The sequence below is a fragment of the Gadus chalcogrammus genome, chromosome 12, assembly GCF_026213295.1.
Source record: "Gadus chalcogrammus isolate NIFS_2021 chromosome 12, NIFS_Gcha_1.0, whole genome shotgun sequence".
Taxonomy (NCBI): domain Eukaryota; kingdom Metazoa; phylum Chordata; class Actinopteri; order Gadiformes; family Gadidae; genus Gadus; species Gadus chalcogrammus.
In genome coordinates, this window is record NC_079423.1 from 8841329 (window position 1) to 8853750 (window position 12422).

Here is a 12422-nt window from a genome sequence, read left to right on the forward strand (position 1 = left end):
GCTTTTCTTTTTCAACTCGAGCTCATTGCCTCCGTGGCCTACCGTGACCTGATGTTTACTGCCAACCGCTTTGGAGGATTTAAGCAACATACAAAGACTGACAACGTCTCTCAAAACTATTTTTGTGAAACATGAGGACAGTATAGTGATACTGCCAGCAGGGAGCACCAGAGAGCTGAAACGACAGTTGTACATTTCTTAAACTTTCACCAACACAAACACGCACGCTCACTTCAGATCATGGGAGGACGTCAAAAAATCACCACCCATTCTCTGACACTTTAACCGTTAACCTTGGTTCAAACATTTAACATCACACGCACACGCAGTGTATTTCAGATAATTAATGAATTCAGATGTCACAATGATCGTTTACATGGATAAGGAGTCCTACTGAATCAATTACTGCCGTTTATATCTAACTAATGATTGTTTTTGTAAAAGTGTAACGTCGAGCCTCAGCAGCTTTCTCACTCCTTATGTGCTACTGTATAAAACCTGGTTTTGCGCCTGCACTAATTGATTACGGCCATACCACCCTGAACACGCCCGATCTCGTCTGATCTCGGAAGCTAAGCAGGGTCGGGCCTGGTTAGTACTTGGATGGGAGACCTGCCTGGGAATACCAGGTGCTGTAAGCTTTTCTTTTTCAACTCGAGCTCATTGCCTCCGTGGCCTACCGTGACCTGATGTTTACTGCCAACCGCTTTGGAGGATTTAAGCAACATACAAAGACTGACAACGTCTCTCAAAACTATTTTTGTGAAACACTGAGGACAGTATAGTGATACTGCCAGCAGGGAGCACCAGAGAGCTGAAACGACAGTTGTACATTTCTTAAACTTTCACCAACACAAACACGCACGCTCACTTCAGATCATGGGAGGACGTCCAAAAATCACCACCCATTCTCTGACACTTTAACCGTTAACCTTGGTTCAAACATTTAACATCACACGCACACGCAGTGTATTTCAGATAATTAATGAATTCAGATGTCACAATGATCGTTTACTTGGATAAGGAGTCCTACTGAATCAATTACTGCCGTTTATATCTGACTAATGATTGTTTTTGTAAAAGTGTAACGTCGAGCCTCAGCAGGTTTCTCACTCCTTATGTGCTACTGTATAAAACCTGGTTTTGCGCCAGCACTAATTGCTTACGGCCATACCACCCTGAACACGCCCGATCTTGTCTGATCTCGGAAGCTAAGCAGGGTCGGGCCTGGTTAGTACTTGGATAGGAGACCGCCTGGGAATACCAGGTGCTGTAAGCTTTTTCTTTTTCAACTCGAGCTCATTGCCTCCGTGGCCTACCGTGACCTGATGTTTACTGCCAACCGCTTTGGAGGATTTAAGCAACATACAAAGACTGACAACGTCTCTCAAAACTATTTTTGTGAAACATGAGGACAGTATAGTGATACTGCCAGCAGGGAGCACCAGAGAGCTGAAACGACAGTTGTACATTTCTTAAACTTTCACCAACACAAACACGCACGCTCACTTCAGATCATGGGAGGACGTCCAAAAATCACCACCCATTCTCTGACACTTTAAACGTTAACCTTGGTTCAAACATTTAACATCACACGCACACGCAGTGTATTTCAGATAATTAATGAATTCAGATGTCACAATGATCGTTTACTTGGATAAGGAGTCCTACTGAATCAATTACTGCCGTTTATATCTAACTAATGATTGTTTTTGTAAAAGTGTAACGTCGAGCCTCAGCAGGGCCCTGTACCACGAAGCTCGCTTAGAGGGTTAGCGAGGTATGTTGAGCTCCAAGCCTGGGTTAGTTGTACCACGAAAGTCGATCTCTTTTAGCGTCGCTGTATCACCATGGTGACTTATGCTCGCAACCAAACCTGGTCGGGAGCAGTTTTTCGGCTTAGTTTAGCCGGAGATCGGCTACTTAAATCGGCGTGCGCAGCTTCCTAGCCCCTCCTCTGACAATGGCGTCACCATTTGTGGGTGTTCCCGTGGACCCCGGCGCACTTCTCCGGAGACAAGGGTTTTACGGGAGAGAACCGATCCCTTGGCATTGTCTGACGATATTCAGATTTCAGACTTTATTGTCATTGTGCAAACAACGAAATTGGGGTTCTTCATGAGAGATACAGATTCTCATCAGAGGGTGTTCGTTATTTGATCGTCCTTTTGGACCTTATGGAGACAATGATTACTGTTGCGCATTGTGTCTCAGTGACAGAGTGCTAGAGTGGAGGTAGCGCGTCAGTCTTGAATTTTTGCGCAGGGGGTTCAACTCCCAAGTGACGCGAATTTATGTGAAGCTTAAAAAGTCCTAATTCTCATGCATATGGAATACTTATTCACTAAAGCTTATGGAATTATATTTTTGTGCTTATTTCGAACTTGAACCCATATTTTCAAGGCCGTGTTGGTACCACATCTATGGGGGTAAAATGCATGATGATAGACCGGCGAATTTGAACCCCGGTCGCTGGCGTTCGGGTCTTATACTAATTCACTACGCTACAGCCGCTACCTCTCAGCGGTCGAAAACATGCGATATATTTCTTAAATAGGGTGTATTTAAAGTGAATTCCCTAAATGATAGAATAAGGCAGGATGGACGTTGCTTATGCATTTTTAAATCATCATCATTCTATTTGGATTAATGGCGAACAATTCTGCATTTGGCATAGTTATTTTACAGAAAATATGCAGAATCTTTTCACTTACTCATATAGACTGCTTGATCTATCGTAAAGGTGAGAAAAATGACACAAAAAACGCCCCTTTCACGTGAACGCGCACTGAACCTAAAGCGGAAAACCTGGTTCAACTAATTGAATCTAAAGTGAGCTTCGTGGTACCATTTAACTCTGATTGCGAGTTGCGGCTCTGTCGAGCCAGGTTTTCCCAAGAAAGCCTGGGTATGTTCAGCGAGCTTCGTGGTATAGGGCACAGGTTTCTCACTCCTTATGTGCTACTGTATAAAACCTGGTTTTGCGCCAGCACTAATTGCTTACGGCCATACCACCCTGAACACGCCCGATCTCGTCTGATCTCGGAAGCTAAGCAGGGTCGGGCCTGGTTAGTACTTGAATGGGAGACCGCCTGGGAATACCAGGTGCTGTAAGCATTTTCTTTTTCAACTCGAGCTCATTCCCTCCGTGGCCTACCGTGACCTGATGTTTACTGCCAACCGCTTTGGAGGATTTAAGCAACATACAAAGACTGACAACGTCTCTCAAAACTATTTTTGTGAAACATGAGGACAGTATAGTGATACTGCCAGCAGGGAGCACCAGAGAGCTGAAACGACAGTTGTACATTTCTTAAACTTTCACCAACACAAACACGCACGCTCACTTCAGATCATGGGAGGACGTCAAAAAATCACCACCCATTCTCTGACCCTTTAACCGTTAACCTTGGTTCAAACATTTAACATCACACGCACACGCAGTGTATTGCAGATAATTAATGAATTCAGATGTCACAATGATCGTTTACTTGGATAAGGAGTCCTACTGAATCAATTACTGCCGTTTATATCTAACTAATGATTGTTTTTGTAAAAGTGTAACGTCGAGCCTCAGCAGGTTTCTCACTCCTTATGTGCTACTGTATAAAACCTGGTTTTGCGCTAGCACTAATTGCTTACGGCCATACCACCCTGAACACGCCCGATCTCGTCTGATCTCGGAAGCTAAGCAGGGTCGGGCCTGGTTAGTACTTGGATGGGAGACCGCCTGGGAATACCAGGTGCTATAAGCTTCTACCTTTTCAACTCGAGCTCATTGCCTCCGTGGCCTACCGTGACCTGATGTTTACTGCCAACCGCTTTGGAGGATTTAAGCAACATACAAAGACTGACAACGTCTCTCAAAACTATTTTTGTGAAACACGAGGACAGTATAGTGATACTGCCAGCAGGGAGCACCAGAGAGCTGAAACGACAGTTGTACATTTCTTAAACTTTCACCAACACAAACACGCACGCTCACTTCAGATCATGGGAGGACGTCAAAAAATCACCACCCATTCTCTGACACTTTAACCGTTAACCTTGGTTCAAACATTTAACATCACACGCACACGCAGTGTATTTCAGATAATTAATGAATTCAGATGTCACAATGATCGTTTACATGGATAAGGAGTCCTACTGAATCAATTACTGCCGTTTATATCTAACTAATGATTGTTTTTGTAAAAGTGTAACGTCGAGCCTCAGCAGCTTTCTCACTCCTTATGTGCTACTGTATAAAACCTGGTTTTGCGCCAGCACTAATTGCTTACGGCCATACCACCCTGAACACGCCCGATCTCGTCTGATCTCGGAAGCTAAGCAGGGTCGGGCCTGGTTAGTACTTGGATGGGAGACCGCCTGGGAATACCAGGTGCTGTAAGCTTTTACTTTTTCAACTCGAGCTCATTGCCTCCGTGGCCTACCGTGACCTGATGTTTACTGCCAACCGCTTTGGAGGATTTAAGCAACATACAAAGACTGACAACGTCTCTCAAAACTATTTTTGTGAAACACTGAGGACAGTATAGTGATACTGCCAGCAGGGAGCACCAGAGAGCTGAAACGACAGTTGTACATTTCTTAAACTTTCACCAACACAAACACGCACGCTCACTTCAGATCATGGGAGGACGTCCAAAAATCACCACCCATTCTCTGACACTTTAACCGTTAACCTTGGTTCAAACATTTAACATCACACGCACACGCAGTGTATTTCAGATAATTAATGAATTCAGATGTCACAATGATCGTTTACATGGATAAGGAGTCCTACTGAATCAATTACTGCCGTTTATATCTAACTAATGATTGTTTTTGTAAAAGTGTAACGTCGAGCCTCAGCAGCTTTCTCACTCCTTATGTGCTACTGTATAAAACCTGGTTTTGCGCCAGCACTAATTGCTTACGGCCATACCACCCTGAACATGCCCGATCTCGTCTGATCTCGGAAGCTAAGCAGGGTCGGGCCTGGTTAGTACTTGGATGGGAGACCGCCTGGGAATACCAGGTGCTATAAGCTTCTACCTTTTCAACTCGAGCTCATTGCCTCCGTGGCCTACCGTGACCTGATGTTTACTGCCAACCGCTTTGGAGGATTTAAGCAACATACAAAGACTGACAACGTCTCTCAAAACTATTTTTGTGAAACACGAGGACAGTATAGTGATACTGCCAGCAGGGAGCACCAGAGAGCTGAACCGACAGTTGTACATTTCTTAAACTTTCACCAACACAAACACGCACGCTCACTTCAGATCATGGGAGGACGTCAAAAAATCACCACCCATTCTCTGACACTTTAACCGTTAACCTTGGTTCAAACATTTAACATCACACGCACACGCAGTGTATTTCAGATAATTAATGAATTCAGATGTCACAATGATCGTTTACATGGATAAGGAGTCCTACTGAATCAATTACTGCCGTTTATATCTAACTAATGATTGTTTTTGTAAAAGTGTAACGTCGAGCCTCAGCAGCTTTCTCACTCCTTATGTGCTACTGTATAAAACCTGGTTTTGCGCCTGCACTAATTGCTTACGGCCATACCACCCTGAACACGCCCGATCTCGTCTGATCTCGGAAGCTAAGCAGGGTCGGGCCTGGTTAGTACTTGGATGGGAGACCGCCTGGGAATACCAGGTGCTGTAAGCTTTTTCTTTTTCAACTCGAGCTCATTGACTCCGTGGCGTACCGTGACCTGATGTTTACTGCCAACCGCTTTGGAGGATTTAAGCAACATACAAAAACTGACAACGTCTCTCAAAACTATTTTTGTGAAACATGAGGACAGTATAGTGATACTGCCAGCAGGGAGCACCAGAGAGCTGAACCGACAGTTGTACATTTCTTAAACTTTCACCAACACAAACACGCACGCTCACTTCAGATCATGGGAGGACGTCAAAAAATCACCACCCATTCTCTGACACTTTAACCGTTAACCTTGGTTCAAACATTTAACATCACACGCACACGCAGTGTATTTCAGATAATTAATGAATTCAGATGTCACAATGATCGTTTACATGGATAAGGAGTCCTACTGAATCAATTACTGCCGTTTATATCTAACTAATGATTGTTTTTGTAAAAGTGTAACGTCGAGCCTCAGCAGCTTTCTCACTCCTTATGTGCTACTGTATAAAACCTGGTTTTGCGCCTGCACTATTGCTTACGGCCATACCACCCTGAACACGCCCGATCTCGTCTGATCTCGGAAGCTAAGCAGGGTCGGGCCTGGTTAGTACTTGGATGGGAGACCGCCTGGGAATACCAGGTGCTGTAAGCTTTTTCTTTTTCAACTCGAGCTCATTGACTCCGTGGCCTACCGTGGCGTACCGTGACCTGATGTTTACTGCCAACCGCTTTGGAGGATTTAAGCAACATACAAAAACTGACAACGTCTCTCAAAACTATTTTTGTGAAACATGAGGACAGTATAGTGATACTGCCAGCAGGGAGCACCAGAGAGCTGAACCGACAGTTGTACATTTCTTAAACTTTCACCAACACAAACACGCACGCTCACTTCAGATCATGGGAGGACGTCAAAAAATCACCACCCATTCTCTGACACTTTAACCGTTAACCTTGGTTCAAACATTTAACATCACACGCACACGCAGTGTATTTCAGATAATTAATGAATTCAGATGTCACAATGATCGTTTACATGGATAAGGAGTCCTACTGAATCAATTACTGCCGTTTATATCTAACTAATGATTGTTTTTGTAAAAGTGTAACGTCGAGCCTCAGCAGCTTTCTCACTCCTTATGTGCTACTGTATAAAACCTGGTTTTGCGCCTGCACTAATTGCTTACGGCCATACCACCCTGAACACGCCCGATCTCGTCTGATCTCGGAAGCTAAGCAGGGTCGGGCCTGGTTAGTACTTGGATGGGAGACCGCCTGGGAATACCAGGTGCTGTAAGCTTTTTCTTTTTCAACTCGAGCTCATTGACTCCGTGGCCTACCGTGGCGTACCGTGACCTGATGTTTACTGCCAACCGCTTTGGAGGATTTAAGCAACATACAAAAACTGACAACGTCTCTCAAAACTATTTTTGTGAAACATGAGGACAGTATAGTGATACTGCCAGCAGGGAGCACCAGAGAGCTGAACCGACAGTTGTACATTTCTTAAACTTTCACCAACACAAACACGCACGCTCACTTCAGATCATGGGAGGACGTCAAAAAATCACCACCCATTCTCTGACACTTTAACCGTTAACCTTGGTTCAAACATTTAACATCACACGCACACGCAGTGTATTTCAGATAATTAATGAATTCAGATGTCACAATGATCGTTTACATGGATAAGGAGTCCTACTGAATCAATTACTGCCGTTTATATCTAACTAATGATTGTTTTTGTAAAAGTGTAACGTCGAGCCTCAGCAGCTTTCTCACTCCTTATGTGCTACTGTATAAAACCTGGTTTTGCGCCTGCACTAATTGCTTACGGCCATACCACCCTGAACACGCCCGATCTCGTCTGATCTCGGAAGCTAAGCAGGGTCGGGCCTGGTTAGTACTTGGATGGGAGACCGCCTGGGAATACCAGGTGCTGTAAGCTTTTTCTTTTTCAACTCGAGCTCATTGACTCCGTGGCCTACCGTGGCGTACCGTGACCTGATGTTTACTGCCAACCGCTTTGGAGGATTTAAGCAACATACAAAAACTGACAACGTCTCTCAAAACTATTTTTGTGAAACATGAGGACAGTATAGTGATACTGCCAGCAGGGAGCACCAGAGAGCTGAACCGACAGTTGTACATTTCTTAAACTTTCACCAACACAAACACGCACGCTCACTTCAGATCATGGGAGGACGTCAAAAAATCACCACCCATTCTCTGACACTTTAACCGTTAACCTTGGTTCAAACATTTAACATCACACGCACACGCAGTGTATTTCAGATAATTAATGAATTCAGATGTCACAATGATCGTTTACATGGATAAGGAGTCCTACTGAATCAATTACTGCCGTTTATATCTAACTAATGATTGTTTTTGTAAGAGTGTAACGTCGAGCCTCAGCAGCTTTCTCACTCCTTATGTGCTACTGTATAAAACCTGGTTTTGCGCCTGCACTAATTGCTTACGGCCATACCACCCTGAACACGCCCGATCTCGTCTGATCTCGGAAGCTAAGCAGGGTCGGGCCTGGTTAGTACTTGGATGGGAGACCGCCTGGGAATACCAGGTGCTGTAAGCTTTTTCTTTTTCAACTCGAGCTCATTGACTCCGTGGCGTACCGTGACCTGATGTTTACTGCCAACCGCTTTGGAGGATTTAAGCAACATACAAAAACTGACAACGTCTCTCAAAACTATTTTTGTGAAACATGAGGACAGTATAGTGATACTGCCAGCAGGGAGCACCAGAGAGCTGAACCGACAGTTGTACATTTCTTAAACTTTCACCAACACAAACACGCACGCTCACTTCAGATCATGGGAGGACGTCAAAAAATCACCACCCATTCTCTGACACTTTAACCGTTAACCTTGGTTCAAACATTTAACATCACACGCACACGCAGTGTATTTCAGATAATTAATGAATTCAGATGTCACAATGATCGTTTACATGGATAAGGAGTCCTACTGAATCAATTACTGCCGTTTATATCTAACTAATGATTGTTTTTGTAAAAGTGTAACGTCGAGCCTCAGCAGCTTTCTCACTCCTTATGTGCTACTGTATAAAACCTGGTTTTGCGCCTGCACTAATTGCTTACGGCCATACCACCCTGAACACGCCCGATCTCGTCTGATCTCGGAAGCTAAGCAGGGTCGGGCCTGGTTAGTACTTGGATGGGAGACCGCCTGGGAATACCAGGTGCTGTAAGCTTTTCTTTTTCAACTCGAGCTCATTGACTCCGTGGCGTACCGTGACCTGATGTTTACTGCCAACCGCTTTGGAGGATTTAAGCAACATACAAAAACTGACAACGTCTCTCAAAACTATTTTTGTGAAACATGAGGACAGTATAGTGATACTGCCAGCAGGGAGCACCAGAGAGCTGAACCGACAGTTGTACATTTCTTAAACTTTCACCAACACAAACACGCACGCTCACTTCAGATCATGGGAGGACGTCAAAAAATCACCACCCATTCTCTGACACTTTAACCGTTAACCTTGGTTCAAACATTTAACATCACACGCACACGCAGTGTATTTCAGATAATTAATGAATTCAGATGTCACAATGATCGTTTACATGGATAAGGAGTCCTACTGAATCAATTACTGCCGTTTATATCTAACTAATGATTGTTTTTGTAAAAGTGTAACGTCGAGCCTCAGCAGCTTTCTCACTCCTTATGTGCTACTGTATAAAACCTGGTTTTGCGCCTGCACTAATTGCTTACGGCCATACCACCCTGAACACGCCCGATCTCGTCTGATCTCGGAAGCTAAGCAGGGTCGGGCCTGGTTAGTACTTGGATGGGAGACCGCCTGGGAATACCAGGTGCTGTAAGCTTTTTCTTTTTCAACTCGAGCTCATTGCCTCCGTGGCCTACCGTGGCGTACCGTGACCTGATGTTTACTGCCAACCGCTTTGGAGGATTTAAGCAACATACAAAAACTGACAACGTCTCTCAAAACTATTTTTGTGAAACATGAGGACAGTATAGTGATACTGCCAGCAGGGAGCACCAGAGAGCTGAACCGACAGTTGTACATTTCTTAAACTTTCACCAACACAAACACGCACGCTCACTTCAGATCATGGGAGGACGTCAAAAAATCACCACCCATTCTCTGACACTTTAACCGTTAACCTTGGTTCAAACATTTAACATCACACGCACACGCAGTGTATTTCAGATAATTAATGAATTCAGATGTCACAATGATCGTTTACATGGATAAGGAGTCCTACTGAATCAATTACTGCCGTTTATATCTAACTAATGATTGTTTTTGTAAAAGTGTAACGTCGAGCCTCAGCAGCTTTCTCACTCCTTATGTGCTACTGTATAAAACCTGGTTTTGCGCCTGCACTAATTGCTTACGGCCATACCACCCTGAACACGCCCGATCTCGTCTGATCTCGGAAGCTAAGCAGGGTCGGGCCTGGTTAGTACTTGGATGGGAGACCGCCTGGGAATACCAGGTGCTGTAAGCTTTTTCTTTTTCAACTCGAGCTCATTGCCTCCGTGGCCTACCGTGGCGTACCGTGACCTGATGTTTACTGCCAACCGCTTTGGAGGATTTAAGCAACATACAAAAACTGACAACGTCTCTCAAAACTATTTTTGTGAAACATGAGGACAGTATAGTGATACTGCCAGCAGGGAGCACCAGAGAGCTGAACCGACAGTTGTACATTTCTTAAACTTTCACCAACACAAACACGCACGCTCACTTCAGATCATGGGAGGACGTCAAAAAATCACCACCCATTCTCTGACACTTTAACCGTTAACCTTGGTTCAAACATTTAACATCACACGCACACGCAGTGTATTTCAGATAATTAATGAATTCAGATGTCACAATGATCGTTTACATGGATAAGGAGTCCTACTGAATCAATTACTGCCGTTTATATCTAACTAATGATTGTTTTTGTAAAAGTGTAACGTCGAGCCTCAGCAGCTTTCTCACTCCTTATGTGCTACTGTATAAAACCTGGTTTTGCGCCTGCACTAATTGCTTACGGCCATACCACCCTGAACACGCCCGATCTCGTCTGATCTCGGAAGCTAAGCAGGGTCGGGCCTGGTTAGTACTTGGATGGGAGACCGCCTGGGAATACCAGGTGCTGTAAGCTTTTTCTTTTTCAACTCGAGCTCATTGACTCCGTGGCCTACCGTGGCGTACCGTGACCTGATGTTTACTGCCAACCGCTTTGGAGGATTTAAGCAACATACAAAAACTGACAACGTCTCTCAAAACTATTTTTGTGAAACATGAGGACAGTATAGTGATACTGCCAGCAGGGAGCACCAGAGAGCTGAACCGACAGTTGTACATTTCTTAAACTTTCACCAACACAAACACGCACGCTCACTTCAGATCATGGGAGGACGTCAAAAAATCACCACCCATTCTCTGACACTTTAACCGTTAACCTTGGTTCAAACATTTAACATCACACGCACACGCAGTGTATTTCAGATAATTAATGAATTCAGATGTCACAATGATCGTTTACATGGATAAGGAGTCCTACTGAATCAATTACTGCCGTTTATATCTAACTAATGATTGTTTTTGTAAAGTGTAACGTCGAGCCTCAGCAGCTTTCTCACTCCTTATGTGCTACTGTATAAAACCTGGTTTTGCGCCTGCACTAATTGCTTACGGCCATACCACCCTGAACACGCCCGATCTCGTCTGATCTCGGAAGCTAAGCAGGGTCGGGCCTGGTTAGTACTTGGATGGGAGACCGCCTGGGAATACCAGGTGCTGTAAGCTTTTTCTTTTTCAACTCGAGCTCATTGACTCCGTGGCCTACCGTGGCGTACCGTGACCTGATGTTTACTGCCAACCGCTTTGGAGGATTTAAGCAACATACAAAAACTGACAACGTCTCTCAAAACTATTTTTGTGAAACATGAGGACAGTATAGTGATACTGCCAGCAGGGAGCACCAGAGAGCTGAACCGACAGTTGTACATTTCTTAAACTTTCACCAACACAAACACGCACGCTCACTTCAGATCATGGGAGGACGTCAAAAAATCACCACCCATTCTCTGACACTTTAACCGTTAACCTTGGTTCAAACATTTAACATCACACGCACACGCAGTGTATTTCAGATAATTAATGAATTCAGATGTCACAATGATCGTTTACATGGATAAGGAGTCCTACTGAATCAATTACTGCCGTTTATATCTAACTAATGATTGTTTTTGTAAAAGTGTAACGTCGAGCCTCAGCAGCTTTCTCACTCCTTATGTGCTACTGTATAAAACCTGGTTTTGCGCCTGCACTAATTGCTTACGGCCATACCACCCTGAACACGCCCGATCTCGTCTGATCTCGGAAGCTAAGCAGGGTCGGGCCTGGTTAGTACTTGGATGGGAGACCGCCTGGGAATACCAGGTGCTGTAAGCTTTTTCTTTTTCAACTCGAGCTCATTGACTCCGTGGCCTACCGTGGCGTACCGTGACCTGATGTTTACTGCCAACCGCTTTGGAGGATTTAAGCAACATACAAAAACTGACAACGTCTCTCAAAACTATTTTTGTGAAACATGAGGACAGTATAGTGATACTGCCAGCAGGGAGCACCAGAGAGCTGAACCGACAGTTGTACATTTCTTAAACTTTCACCAACACAAACACGCACGCTCACTTCAGATCATGGGAGGACGTCAAAAAATCACCACCCATTCTCTGACACTTTAACCGTTAACCTTG

At 44.4% G+C, this 12422-nt stretch overlaps 18 non-coding genes across 18 annotated transcripts in view; all 18 read left to right on the top strand.

The window, feature by feature from the left end:
- The window catches only part of LOC130400088 (5S ribosomal RNA), a 119-nt gene extending 116 nt beyond the window's left edge, over window positions 1-3 (top strand). The window contains exon 1 of the ribosomal RNA XR_008902570.1: window positions 1-3. This exon is cut by the window's left edge and continues 116 nt beyond it. This is a non-coding gene — a ribosomal RNA (5S ribosomal RNA).
- A 518-nt stretch (window positions 4-521) lies between these two features.
- Window positions 522-641, top strand: LOC130394502 (5S ribosomal RNA). Its single transcript, XR_008897654.1, has one exon. It is a non-coding gene; the product is annotated as a 5S ribosomal RNA (ribosomal RNA).
- Window positions 642-1160: 519 nt separating this feature from the next.
- Window positions 1161-1279, top strand: LOC130394284 (5S ribosomal RNA). Its single transcript, XR_008897457.1, has one exon. It is a non-coding gene; the product is annotated as a 5S ribosomal RNA (ribosomal RNA).
- A 1719-nt stretch (window positions 1280-2998) lies between these two features.
- Window positions 2999-3117, top strand: LOC130399956 (5S ribosomal RNA). The gene has a single exon (XR_008902447.1). It is a non-coding gene; the product is annotated as a 5S ribosomal RNA (ribosomal RNA).
- A 519-nt stretch (window positions 3118-3636) lies between these two features.
- LOC130400334 (5S ribosomal RNA) lies at window positions 3637-3755 on the top strand. The gene has a single exon (XR_008902813.1). It is a non-coding gene; the product is annotated as a 5S ribosomal RNA (ribosomal RNA).
- Window positions 3756-4274: 519 nt separating this feature from the next.
- On the top strand, window positions 4275-4393 carry LOC130397536 (5S ribosomal RNA). Its single transcript, XR_008900124.1, has one exon. It is a non-coding gene; the product is annotated as a 5S ribosomal RNA (ribosomal RNA).
- A 520-nt stretch (window positions 4394-4913) lies between these two features.
- On the top strand, window positions 4914-5032 carry LOC130400965 (5S ribosomal RNA). Its single transcript, XR_008903431.1, has one exon. It is a non-coding gene; the product is annotated as a 5S ribosomal RNA (ribosomal RNA).
- Window positions 5033-5551: 519 nt separating this feature from the next.
- Window positions 5552-5670, top strand: LOC130397537 (5S ribosomal RNA). Its single transcript, XR_008900125.1, has one exon. It is a non-coding gene; the product is annotated as a 5S ribosomal RNA (ribosomal RNA).
- A 518-nt stretch (window positions 5671-6188) lies between these two features.
- LOC130397538 (5S ribosomal RNA) lies at window positions 6189-6307 on the top strand. The gene has a single exon (XR_008900126.1). It is a non-coding gene; the product is annotated as a 5S ribosomal RNA (ribosomal RNA).
- A 529-nt stretch (window positions 6308-6836) lies between these two features.
- Window positions 6837-6955, top strand: LOC130397539 (5S ribosomal RNA). The gene has a single exon (XR_008900127.1). It is a non-coding gene; the product is annotated as a 5S ribosomal RNA (ribosomal RNA).
- Window positions 6956-7484: 529 nt separating this feature from the next.
- On the top strand, window positions 7485-7603 carry LOC130397540 (5S ribosomal RNA). Its single transcript, XR_008900128.1, has one exon. It is a non-coding gene; the product is annotated as a 5S ribosomal RNA (ribosomal RNA).
- A 529-nt stretch (window positions 7604-8132) lies between these two features.
- Window positions 8133-8251, top strand: LOC130397541 (5S ribosomal RNA). Its single transcript, XR_008900129.1, has one exon. It is a non-coding gene; the product is annotated as a 5S ribosomal RNA (ribosomal RNA).
- Window positions 8252-8770: 519 nt separating this feature from the next.
- On the top strand, window positions 8771-8889 carry LOC130397542 (5S ribosomal RNA). Its single transcript, XR_008900130.1, has one exon. It is a non-coding gene; the product is annotated as a 5S ribosomal RNA (ribosomal RNA).
- A 518-nt stretch (window positions 8890-9407) lies between these two features.
- Window positions 9408-9526, top strand: LOC130397543 (5S ribosomal RNA). Its single transcript, XR_008900131.1, has one exon. It is a non-coding gene; the product is annotated as a 5S ribosomal RNA (ribosomal RNA).
- Window positions 9527-10055: 529 nt separating this feature from the next.
- Window positions 10056-10174, top strand: LOC130397544 (5S ribosomal RNA). Its single transcript, XR_008900132.1, has one exon. It is a non-coding gene; the product is annotated as a 5S ribosomal RNA (ribosomal RNA).
- Window positions 10175-10703: 529 nt separating this feature from the next.
- LOC130397547 (5S ribosomal RNA) lies at window positions 10704-10822 on the top strand. The gene has a single exon (XR_008900134.1). It is a non-coding gene; the product is annotated as a 5S ribosomal RNA (ribosomal RNA).
- Window positions 10823-11350: 528 nt separating this feature from the next.
- Window positions 11351-11469, top strand: LOC130397548 (5S ribosomal RNA). Its single transcript, XR_008900135.1, has one exon. It is a non-coding gene; the product is annotated as a 5S ribosomal RNA (ribosomal RNA).
- Window positions 11470-11998: 529 nt separating this feature from the next.
- LOC130397549 (5S ribosomal RNA) lies at window positions 11999-12117 on the top strand. The gene has a single exon (XR_008900136.1). It is a non-coding gene; the product is annotated as a 5S ribosomal RNA (ribosomal RNA).
- Window positions 12118-12422: the final 305 nt, after the last annotated feature.